A 12,607-nucleotide genomic window follows, 5' to 3' on the forward strand; every position below is an offset into this window, starting at 1 on the left:
TGGAAGCTCTCGTATGATACGCCGCGCGAGAGAACCGCGTCTCGTTTGCCTTTATTTTTCAACTGGCGCCCCGGCGCCGACGCTTGGCGTCGCCTCGTCGCGCAACACTCTGCATCCTGCGTGCGTGCACCATTGCGGTCATCCCGGGATTTTACGACGGTTGGAAAACGTCCTTCCTTCCACCTGTCCCTTACTCTTCCCCAGCCCTTTTCTTTCGTTGTTTCCCTTAAGACCGGCGGAGAAACGTGACGGTTTTTCACGAGTTCCGTGAAAGTAAACGCACCACTTACGGCCTCGTTTTTCTTCTACTTCCCTTGAACGTAGCCTCGTTTAACGAATGGCCAGAAAAGAAATTGCCTCAATAGAACTTACCTACCCTAGGAAATTGCGTACGAACGGGGGAGAATAAAACGTTTGTTTTAATTTCTTAGAAAAAGGCGCAATGGGAATGAGAAGAAATGATCCTGAACGCGATTCGAAAAATTCGTGTACCGCGTTTTATTGCAATTTTTCTATACAACAAATTAATAACACACCGGAATCTGTTCTAAAAAAATGTTACTACCCTCCATTTTCATTTCGACACCAGTTGAACAATTTAATCAAGTATTTCTCGTTCCATCAAACAGCGGAGTAAAAATAAAAAAGAGACATAAAACTCGTCCGATGGCATTGTTCTCTACCTTTTTCCAGGAAACTGTTTCAACCCCGTAAGGTGTGTCGAATATATCGTCCAACCGTATGGTCGACTTATCAGCACGCGTTTTCATTCTCCTTTTTTTAATCCGTATCACGCGACGGAACAACAGGCGCGCCTCGCTTTTACCAGGTATATATATTTTATAATTGAAAATTCCCGTTGAATACCTGTGGCTCGTACACCGGGCATGAACAAAAAAAAAAATGCATCCCCGCGTGCCGTCATACGTTACACAAGACGGTCCATTAAACAGAATCGTAAGCGAGCGGGGGACGGGCTTTTTTTCGCGTGATATTTTTCCTACGAATTTGCATGCGTTGACAACGTGCACGAACGAGAAAACCATGAAACTGTCCGCGCGTACACGTTCGACCGTGCGGAGGAATGTATAAATAATAATATTAAAAAACAAAAAAACCTTTGCTCGTACTACCTGTATGATCCCCGTTCGTTTAACGGCCGCGTATTGTTCCCCGAAAGCCCCGATGGATCCCGCGACTGATGCGATGGAAAAATAAAAAAAAGGGGAAAGAAGCCGTTTACTCTGAATAAACTATGAAAGTAAAGCTATACAGGGAGTTTAATTTTTTATCCCGCTATCAACCGTCATTAAGCATGCATACCGCATCCGTAAAAGCTCGTCCATTCGAACGAACGCTTCCGTGCTTTCAATTAACACGCGATACGCATCCGCTCGTTTATTTCCGTCGGACAATTGAACATTTTCGTCTTTTATCCAGAACGAAGCGGTATCCATAATCTTTCCGATCGATTGATTATTCGTCTGACGGAGAATCATCGAGGGGTTAAATGTCCTTTCGATTTTCGTTCAATCGAATTCAATAATAAGCTGTGAGCTTCGAGAAACACACTAGGATTCGAATGAACAGTCGCTGAATTGTCTATCTTTTTCACGGGGGTATGAATGGAAGGGGTAGGTTTACTGGTTTTAATCAAAGAGAGGAAATCGAGGATTTATCGAGGACAGAAAAGCAGCCCCGAGGAGATCAGATTTAAGCGTGGAAGCGAAGAAGGTTACTGGGAAATTCATCTTCCTATTGATACACCATTTAGCTGAACAGAAATCACGATTCTTGATACAATACCATTACTTGGACCGTTTTTGGCTCGAGTTTTGCAATCGTTTTTCATTGTCCGACTTTGAGTTAGGTTCGAATAATTTCCAGTTTAAATACGATAAAAGATGAGGAATTGATTTTTCTTTATTTCGATTTCATTCTCCTTTTTCAACCCTCGAATAACGGAACTTGGATTAATCGTGACCGAAATTTAAAAAATATATGCAAGGGTATTAAAAAGGATTTCATATGTTGGAAGAAAAATTAAAAAAATGAAAATGCTTATATGTATTTCTCCTCCTTTACTAAAATAAACTTTCAATCTCATCCATTGACCATATTCAATCTTCCAATCAATTGTTTATGTTTCAATTTAAAAGCATACACCGATCGATCAGTCCTTTCCTCTCTCCCCAAATATCACGTACGCTCGATAAACGTTAACGAAGTCACCGATGGAACGTTGGAAATTAAAACCAAGCCTCTATCCGTGACAAAGCTAACGATTCGTTAAACAAGAATATCCCCCTCTGAAGCGTAGCTTTATTTTCGCTTATTTTCACCATGAAGATTCTCGAAATTCCACGTCTACGCACAGCTCGTATCGCTAATACGATTTATTAATTTTCGAGCCCCTCTCTCTTTCGCGAAATACCGGGATTTTCGGCAAACCACCAGATTCCATAACGGCGCAATATTTTCGGGGAAATATGTCGGTGGTTATTCGAGGTTGCAAAAAATTCCGACCCCCAAAATGGATAACTGACTTTTACCCCCGAAGCGTCATCGAATCGGTTTATCCGAACGGATCTTCACTCAATATGGACACGCGATAGAGAGGTCGACCGGAAGTCAGAAGAAATCCGTCTTCCGCTCTCCTTTGCAACCGACCGACCGGAAAACCGCTACTTCGATTAACGTTAACGAGCTTTCGAGTGGATTAAATCGTGCTTCTTGGCTGGGTTCGTTATTAAATTGCTTGCATAGTAGTGGCTCTCTTCATATTTTAACATGGCAATATCAATTCTAAATAAAATGCATAATATATTAATATTGCTATCAGTATATTATATTTTAACCCTTGAACAGCGGAGCTTGAGTTAATTGTGACTTAAATTAAAATTGTGGCTCTCTCCATGGTCCGCCGTCCGAGGGTTAATCTTTTCTTTGAATAGAGGGATACTACCTTCTTAAAAATTAATAAAATTTAATAAATACTCATGCAATCAAAATGTTTCTCTCAGATATTACATTAAAAATGCATGAGATATAATTACACCCTCTTCCCTTACACGATTAACATTAGAAGTCTTCCAGTTCGACAATATAAAGTTACTACTTTAGAAGCACCTAAACGGTGCCATAAAACTCATAACATCATCCTTCAACACTGAACAACTTTCACACCTAAGGTAATTCTGATGGGAAATATGTCTCAATAAAAGAACAGAAGAAGAAGAGAACGTCGAGCAGCCGGTAAAAAGTGTTACATAGTACAGAGAACATTTCTTCCATGACGTTCTCCATCGAGTCTAGTTCGTCTTAACATTCCACAGACACATTTTCAGGTTATTGAAGCGAAGCGAAGGTTCAGCTGCAAGAAGCTGAACTCTGCTTCGTCGCATTCACAGGAATCCTTCGGTTGGACGGTTGCCTAGAACAGGCTGCATTCGTGCGTGTGTGCATCGGCAAATCGGCACGACACCCACGGATATAAAGGGATGAACGCGTTCTGGTTATTCTCGAGGAATTTCATTTCAAACTTTCCACGAGGACGAGGCCGCGGAAGGCCTCCTTTCAACGCCCCTGTCTTTACGTTTACGTTGCGCGATAAATCGTACCTAGCTACCTTTGTTCCTCGTTTCTCTTTGAAACGAGGGCTCTTTATTTTATTTTAATCCTTACCGTCAAAGTAAAATTGATTTCAATAATAACACGAGTTTACTTTGTTAAAGATTTCAAAAATATAAATTGATAAAATAAATTCTAGTAACACAATTTTCTCTGACAGTAACGATCCACCTTGAAATCGTATCACACTCGTCGCACGTAAGTCACGGTGTCAGCATCCAGTTGAAAGATCGATGCATGGCGACGAGGTAGGCAGGGCATTCGTTTGAGAAGAAAAACTCGCGAGTCACCGAGCGGAATAGGAAATCGAGCCGGGTGGTTCGGCAAACACAGGGAATCGTAGATATTCGAGAGTAGACGGAGGGTCGCAGACGACCCGCCAATAAGTCTCCTTAATTAGAATCTTATCGGAACGCGAGCCAGACGTGCAGGCTACCGGGTGTCCCGGAAACGATCTCTCGCTGTCAGGATGGGTGCCGCGTGCGAGTAATCCGGACGCTTAACTTATTAGCAGTCGCTAGATGTCCCTTAAGCCCGTTTAGATAAAACGAATCGTTCGGTCACGTTCACGAGGAACGATCCGTTTTTTTTTTCCACTTTAATCCTATATAATCCGGATTGTCTATGTTTGTGACGATGAATGTGAACTTACGTTATAAATATACCTCGAATAAACTAATTATGTCACCTGGAGAGTATGGTAAAATTCGTATCTAAATTTCAATTTCAATGCTCGATGGTGATAAATAATTTGCAAAGATCAAGTGGGAGAAAATAGAATCATTCGTTAAGTCGCGACGAAATTTTTCATAATTCGTTCATAAATGTTTTTCAACCGTTCCCGAGTATCCAGGCTACCTTTCCGATTCTTCCTACACGCAAAATACTTCAAATATTCGTAAAACTTCCTCCAGTGGCCGTATTTCAAGCATTACCGTCGGGGACTCTCTAAAAATATCCGAAATTACGATCCTGCGTTCAAACTTTGACGACTCCAAATGTGCTTTTTCGAAAGGATCGCTCGAACGGAGATCCATTTCATCGAGCGAAATTTTTATTAGCTCGTGAAAAATATACTCGACTTCAGAATCGTAAAGCTTTGTTCAAAAAAAATGGAAATAGTCCACAGAGTTCGTGAAAGTGTACTTGTTTTTTTCAGGATTAGTTCGACTATTTTTTTTAGGGAAAACCGATCGTAGAGTGAGATTTTTCGACGACGAGGGAGAAGACACGAAACCGCCAAGAGGACGACGTATGAAATACGCTAACCCTTTAACCAGCACTCCCGGAAATTTTCCGGGATAGTGAGTCGATCGTTCTCCGGGACACCGGTGAAATTTCCGGATATTGCCGGTGATATTTTCCTCGCTTTTGTTCACTGAACATTTCACCGACCCTTCTCATTTTTTCCCCCTTTTTTCAAAATACTGTTCTGTTTGGAAAAATATTTTTCATTGAGAAGAGAAACCTGATCATTAAAAAGAATCACTTCAAAGAAAATATCATTGTCATTAGTGAAATTCTACAAGGGACTTTGTACTCTGTATAAAAATATCTATCATTAAGAAATCATTAAGGAGAGCCTTTTTAATTACCGAGTAACTATGAAAGAGGATCGTTTATAATTAATAGAGAAACCTTGCATATTACCAGGGAAGTAGAGAGAGCAAGGGTGGTGGTGGGGGGTGTCTTTAATTTGTCAGAAATTGTTAAGGAAGCTTTCTTTAATTAATTATGCATCCTGTCGCGTATAACTTGGCTTTCGAGTGATTTTCCAAAGGGTCTCGGTTTGTCAAGACGTTCCCGCGCTTTTTATGGCTATTAATTACGAGCTGCTTTTGTTCTGTGAAGTTCGTTCGTCGGCCAGAGCCGCTTGTTAATCACTGTTGCGACGCCGGCTGCGAATAATTAACGCTACGTTACGATAAGGTAAATCGTTACCTTTTTGTTTTTCCTTCTACCGTTAATAGCTTACTTTTCCACCAACCTAGTAATCCAATTTACCCGCGAGAAACTTGCCATCCTGTTGTGGCTCTATACTCATCATCTTCCGCGGATGTTTCACTAGGGAGAAGTTCGAAACGTCGTTCGAGCGGAATGTAAACGAACAGGTGAGACACGCGTTGAATGAAAGTTAAGTGACGAAATGCAGCCAGGTGAAAGATGTTCAAAAACTTTCAACTAGTAGCAGGGCTAAGTTTTTTCCGGTTTTTTAAATACTAAATATTGGAATATTTGATTAAAGTAATTTATAATTTTTAAAATTTTTACTTGGAAGCTTCGATAATTCACAATTTTTTATTCAGAAACTCTGATACTTTATAATTTAAAACATTTTGATTTAGAAGCTTTGATACTCCATAATCTAAAAATTTGATATTTAGAAACTGATATTTCAGGTCTCACAATCTTCATTAATTAATTCGGTAACCACCAACAAAGAATAATTATCGTCTTTCATAATTTAAAAGCTTTAACACTATATCTAGTACCATTTAGCATTATAAAGAAACGATAAGCAATGTTGGTAACAATTTTTCCCCCATCACCTCGTCGAGTCACGCACAGTTAACCAGCTATCGAGTCAGGAGTCTATAATTAACAGAGTATCAAGCGTTTTCCTTGCATCTCGAGATGCACGCTCGATGGATGCACCGGATGCACTCGAGGGTCCGACAAGTAGCGCGGAAGAACTCGTTTCGAGCGACTCGAGAGAGGCTGAACGATCGTGGATACAGAAAAGTTCGTTGCTAAGTTGAAAGATAAAAGGGAATGGTATCGTGTGCCTGGCGTGTGGTTTGTCCTGGCTGGGAAAACTTTTTTGATTTTCCGAGGACCAGCGTCACGTGAACGTTCGACGAGGAAACTTTGCTTCCCGACGAAATTTAACTGCAACGCGTGATGTAATTGAAAGATGAAAAGCAAAATTATTAAAATTTATTTCTTTTGCAACTGAATATAGAAACAAAGGAACCGTAATTTTAAATATAATAATTGAACCTGTTGTTTGCAAAATTAATTAAATTCACAAAATAAAAATTAGAAAAATTAAATATCGATCGAGTGCTATAAATTTAAGAAGTGGAATTAATTACGTTGAATTATTAACTGAAATAATTTCCAATAATTTTCATCTGACTGACAGACTTTTGTTTAATTAATCAACTGCTTGATTGATTATTCCCTGATTAGAGATAGTTCAAATTCTCTGCTGAAACTAGTTCAACTATTTCTTATCATCGCCCCAGTATCCACAACAGCTTCGTCTAAGGCATTTCGTGCTCGTGAGAAGGCGCAATCTGAGGGGACCATAATTAACACGGGATTATATGCTTTTAGGCGCACGAAGTCTACTTCCTCTAATAAAGGTAGAATCAATATTTAATTATCAGCTAAACGATAGATTGATATATATTTATAATTCAATTTTCAATCAAGGAAAGGAAAATACGAAGGTGGGAATTTAAATACGATCCGAGGTGTTAGGAATTTCATTTTATCTTATCGTAATAATGGTCAGCGAACTGGTGAACCGCTGAATTCACATTGTTGCGAGCAAAGGGGGAACTGTTCGTAATTACACGAAAATTATGCGCCACGAGGACCACGGCACATTAATTTCACCGCATGCTCCAAATTTTTACCGGTTAATCAACGCCACGATTAACGAAGTTCCTCAGAAAACATGACAATTTGTGCAGCACTGTGACTTTTAGAGTGACTTTTACTTGACATAAATTAAAAGTAAAAACAATTCCTAAATGAAAATTTTATTTTAAAGCAAAGACAATTAAGCTGAGGAAATAATAAAAGCTAATCAGTTTCTTAATCATTCAAAAGCCCTGGGATATAAAACAATGGCTGCCAGATGGGAAACAGTCTCAAACCACCTGAAACTTTATTCCAAGAGAATAAAGACACTTTCTGCTTTCTTTTTCGTGGCAAATTGAGGGCACACAGGGTCGCTTATTAAGTTCGTTTCCGTAACAATTACTCGGTTGTGCTATAAGTAACCCAATGTTGGCCTCGAAAAGCCGACAGGCGAATCTCGTTACCCTGCTTACGTAATATTTCTCAGCTATTTTCCCGCCATGGAAAGCTTGTCTTTCTATTCAAGCATTATCCTACCATGTGTGCCATTCTGTTCGTCAAAATTAATAACGCGTGAAATTCCATTCAGCTTCTAAAAGTTAAATGAAATTTTTAAGATTGAGTGGATACCCAAAAATTCGAGTTAATATTTGGGTCCCAAAATTATGTGCTGAACGAACCTTCAGGGTCCCAGCTGACCCGATCCTCCCCGAGGCAGAATACCCAAATACCCCTAGAAATTTTCAAGGAAAATAATTTGAAAAATATTTTAAAAATACCCCTAGAAATTTTCAAGGAAACTAATTTGAAAAATATTTTAAAAATACCCCTAGAAATTTTCAAGGAAACTAATTTGAAAAATATTTTAAAAATACCCCTAGAAATTTTCAAGGAAACTAATTTGAAAAATATTTTAAAAATACCCCTAGAAATTTTCAAGGAAACTAATTTGAAAAATATTTAGAAAATACCCTTTGCAATTTCCATGGAATATAATTTGAAAAATATTTAGAAAATACCCTTAGAGATCTTTGTGGAATATAGTTTGTAAGATATTTAATTTTTGCCCCTCCTAGCTGCACGTTTCCTTAAAAGAAAATTAAATTCTTTGTTCGTGAATTATACAGAACTTCCTCCCATGGAAACAGTTTCGCGAATTGCAATCCGGTACAAAAGATGTCTCGCGTGCAGGCGTTAACAAAGCTCGCAGTTCTTGCAGCAGTGAACTATCGCCACGTAAATTGTACCATCTTCGTGCCGGTTTACATGTAGGTAACAGTGTCTCACCGCAAAAACTGACAAACGGCCGTGCAAGTGCAGAAGACGCGTTCAAACTACCCTCGGCAAAACGCGGTCGGAAAGCTTGCAGCTTTCTAACGGAGGAGAAAAGTGTTCGCGTGAAATCTAATTTCTGTTTAATTATCGCGATTAACGACTCACGGTTCACTAATTACCGCGTTATCGAGTGGTTTCGTTCGTTTTCATTCGTTCAACTTTTCGATCACCAGTTCGTCTAATTAGGAAGATTAAACGTTTCATTATCAAACGAAATGTCTTCTTTTATCATTGAGAAAGACAGGACGAAACGAGAGAGGGAAAAAAAAATTCGCAATATCGTGGGTGGAGGACGGATATTGAAAGGGAGGAAATGAAATTCAGGGTGTTTCCTTTTTTCACGGTCGTTCGATTAACCGAGATGATTTTAGGGCAAATTAACGCCTTGGTGAAAGGTAACTCGATTTCTGAGATTATTTGAAAATAATGAAAGGAAGTTACTAGGAGCTGATTTAATGAGCGAATTAAAGAATTTCTAAGTGTTAGTCTAATCATTCCTCGACTCGGCTATAATTAAACCGTGATTGAGATATTTTTAATTGACCCAGTTGAATTATTGCTCTGTGAACGCATAAATGGATCGTTCAAGTGGCAAGTTGTATCTTCAAATCGCAATTCCAAGCAAATTACATTGTCGAGTGATGTTATCTTTCCGACAGCTTTCTTGCCATAACAAAATACACGTTCCCGTTGCCGGTGGCACAAGCAAAACATTACGTGTAATTTATGGGTACCATAGCAGGTTGTTTATAGGTGTTGAAACGTGCAAATACATTATCTGTTTATTATTTAAAAGAAATTGATGGAGTTTTTAAATGCGAATTTTTATTCTACTAAAGACTAATTGTGCATCGCCGACTCTCCGGACGGACCCTTATTTATAAAAAATCAATAAATGAAGAAGTTTCCAAGTCCCTAGATCTAGAATTTAATTAATGACATGTTATACGTATTAATTAAATTTGATATTTGCCAGGAATCTTCAAACAGGAAGCACGAACAAAAACGGATTAGTTAACCTACTTAAGCATGCACTGGTTATCGAAACACACTCGTACAGTACCCGGCGATTAATAAACCGCGACAGAAACCGGCGGCAGACAATATCTATCGCGTGTACGTTATTACACAGCCACATATTGATTCTGACGAGTTGCTAATTATGCACGCCTAGACGCCTAGCTTGATGCTTCCCGCTCGCTACTCTTCGTTCCTCTTCAGTCTCTCCCCCGTGCTCGATTCCAGCTTCTCCAGTTGTTCGTTTATGAATATACATTACATCGAGCGATGAATTTTCCGCCAAGGTACCCGGCACGCGTCTAATTATGCGGCTCGCCCTATCGTTCCGTAGCCCTGGCCACCGACTAATTATGATTAACATTTGCATAATTAGCGTTGCCCTGTAAAACCTAAGGTGTCTTTCCATGCTCGTAATTACAAATATATGTATACATTTCAAAGTTAATACGTGACAGGTAAATATAAAAATTTTAACTCGAGAGATTTTCTATTTTAATATGGCACTTGTAATAATTAGAAATTAATACTTTGGATAATTCAGCAAGAATTTAATATAGCAATTAATTAACCGTCAACCCATCACGTAGAGTTAATTGAATTTTGACAAACAAAGTGCACGAATTACGAACAATTAATTAATACACCATAGAGATAGGTAGAACGATTTTAAGCAGCCCGACTAATAAGAGCGAACGGGAACGTAATCGTATTGTTTGGCGAAATGGCACGATAAGATTATCCTCGATAACTGTACGCGGTACAATGCTTAAGTGATGTACCTGTTTATGAAGTAGCTTCAAAGATTTGCATATCGCTCGAGTGTGCGCGGATTATGCGTTTAACTCCCATTCTATTTCCCGTGGCTCGGTCTCGACCTCTTGTGCAGGAATTTGCATCTCTTGGAAACGGCGCGGGCTAAAAGTACCTACCTGCGCGCCGAATCAGAGCGCGAAACGTTTCATTCGAGAGGCCCTCCGCGATGAATCGAGCCTCGAACCGGATCGATTTCGCCTCGATTCATCGAATTATTGCGGGTAATTGGAACTAAATGTATTTGAAAAGCTTTACGACCTTTGCTACTTTATTTTCCTCGAATTTCACGGTAAAAAGAGGGTGAAACATTCGGAAAATTAGAGATAAAATTTTGGAGCTGAAAAATGGAATTCTATACTAGTGAAAAGATTCATTTTTTTCAAGAAAGAATGGTAAAACCCCCTAGTTTCTCCTGGATTGTCCCTACCTCCAAATTTGCTCCGGTGCTTCTCCAGGTTCCAGGATTCCTGGCCCTAACCCTTGGGCGGTCCCGAGGAGAGTGACCCATATATATGTATATAGAGAATTCAAATTTATATAAAAGCTATCATTCGTACTCCTCAGTTATAATAATATATAATAATTAAAAGCTACATTATTTTTATTTCTATATTAATATTCTTAAAATTAATATTTTAAGAAGTTCTGCATTCCCTGTATCACCATCTTTCTTACCTTCGTCTTAAGTGAATTGTGAATGTAAAAAATTTGCATCCGAGCATACGGGGTAGAAATTATGGCGACCAGATCGATCCGCATCTTTGCAAAACGTACGGTTACGATTCGCCACGAGTTATTCATTGGCAAAGTTAGATGCCGGCCTGGATAATTTAAGTGGTTCCAGCTTATCGCGTGGCGGGCTTCTTATAGTGTTTCCCATGACTTATGCGAGCACATATCGGTCGGTGATACAGCATTTTCGCGCCGCGTGTCTGTAAACCATGCTATCGTGGACGGCAAGTTTATGAAATATCGACGCAAAGTTTTGCGCAGATATTTGTGCACCACGGCAACGATTTAAGGGGATTAATCGTATTATAAAATTGATGGTGCCCTAGAATTTTCTCGTAAAATCACCTCAACGATTCTCTTGATAAATTGATTTTACAGAAGCAAAATCACTTACTTCATAAAATGTTTTCATTTGATTTTTAAAATAAATCAAATCTTACCTTATTTCGACGCGGTGATTATTCTGGGATCCTCCAAAAATATCCAATCACTTGTAGCTCTGGTACGGTCTGTAACAATAGAATGTCTATTATCAGAAACGTATTAAAAATAGGAGATCAATTTTATTACACCTGTGCGATGAGATGAAACAGATCTCCCAAGGGAACCAGATTATTTATTGAACGATAATAAATAATGAAATAGTATTTTAGAAATTTCGAAGCAAGATATTCTTGTTCTTCGAGAATTAATAATCAGTTCTAAGACGAGAAGATTCTAATAATTTTATTAACCGTAGATATAAAACCATAATAAACAGCACATCAGTCATACTAGTTAAATATTGAGCCAAAGTGCAATTGCACTCTAGAAATTCGATTTCCTAGAATCCATTATAAAAGACACTTCTACTTTAATCTCCTACAGGGTGTGGATTTCAATTGACTGAAAAGCGCATCCATGCTATACTACTCTTAATTGGTTCTGATCGATCCAATCCCCCTACTAATTAGTAACGACGACCTGTTAATGAGGTTTCTCGAGTCACATTCAGGTGTAAGGATGGAGAATGTAAGGGAGTATTATTGCACAGAAAATTGTTACAAATTTAAATTAAACATAAAATAAATAAATAAATAAATAAAATAAAAATTTATTTTAAGGCATATTAGAAACCTAATATTATCAAATTTCAAATTATCTAACGCTGTTAGTATAATAATAATAATGTTGAAATTGAATTTTCTATTTCTAAAAATAAAAAATCACGAATCAAACAAAAAACCGTGTTCGTTATATGACACGGCTATTTGTTTCGCTAATTGCGAGCAAGTAATTACCAGTCAAGTCCACACTTGCTGGAATAATTCGAGAGGGAACCGGTTGTCCGTTTAATGCTAGCAAATGCGATCAGTCGTTTCAATTATCGAGGCGAAAAAGCTTGGTGAGCGGCTTTCTGTTCATTAACAGGGGTAGAGAATTAATTATCCGATAGAACATAAACCGATTAACCGGCCGCTAACAAATAAAAATGCAAGTTCCCCGT

The 12,607-nt window shown here is 38.6% G+C and overlaps 1 protein-coding gene across 4 annotated transcripts in view; it reads right to left on the reverse strand.

The window, feature by feature from the left end:
- Con (leucine rich repeat protein connectin) overlaps positions 1-12,607 on the reverse strand; it is a 179,577-nt gene that overhangs the window by 78,393 nt on the left and 88,577 nt on the right. For all 4 annotated transcript variants that reach the window (XM_034328294.2, XM_076693276.1, XM_076693281.1 and 1 more), the window contains one exon: positions 11,562-11,630. The gene's annotated coding sequence lies outside the window, so the exon portion shown is untranslated. The remainder of the gene's footprint in view (positions 1-11,561; positions 11,631-12,607) is intronic.

This window comes from Osmia lignaria, chromosome 1 (genome assembly GCF_051020975.1).
Source record: "Osmia lignaria lignaria isolate PbOS001 chromosome 1, iyOsmLign1, whole genome shotgun sequence".
In the NCBI taxonomy this organism is placed as follows: domain Eukaryota; kingdom Metazoa; phylum Arthropoda; class Insecta; order Hymenoptera; family Megachilidae; genus Osmia; species Osmia lignaria.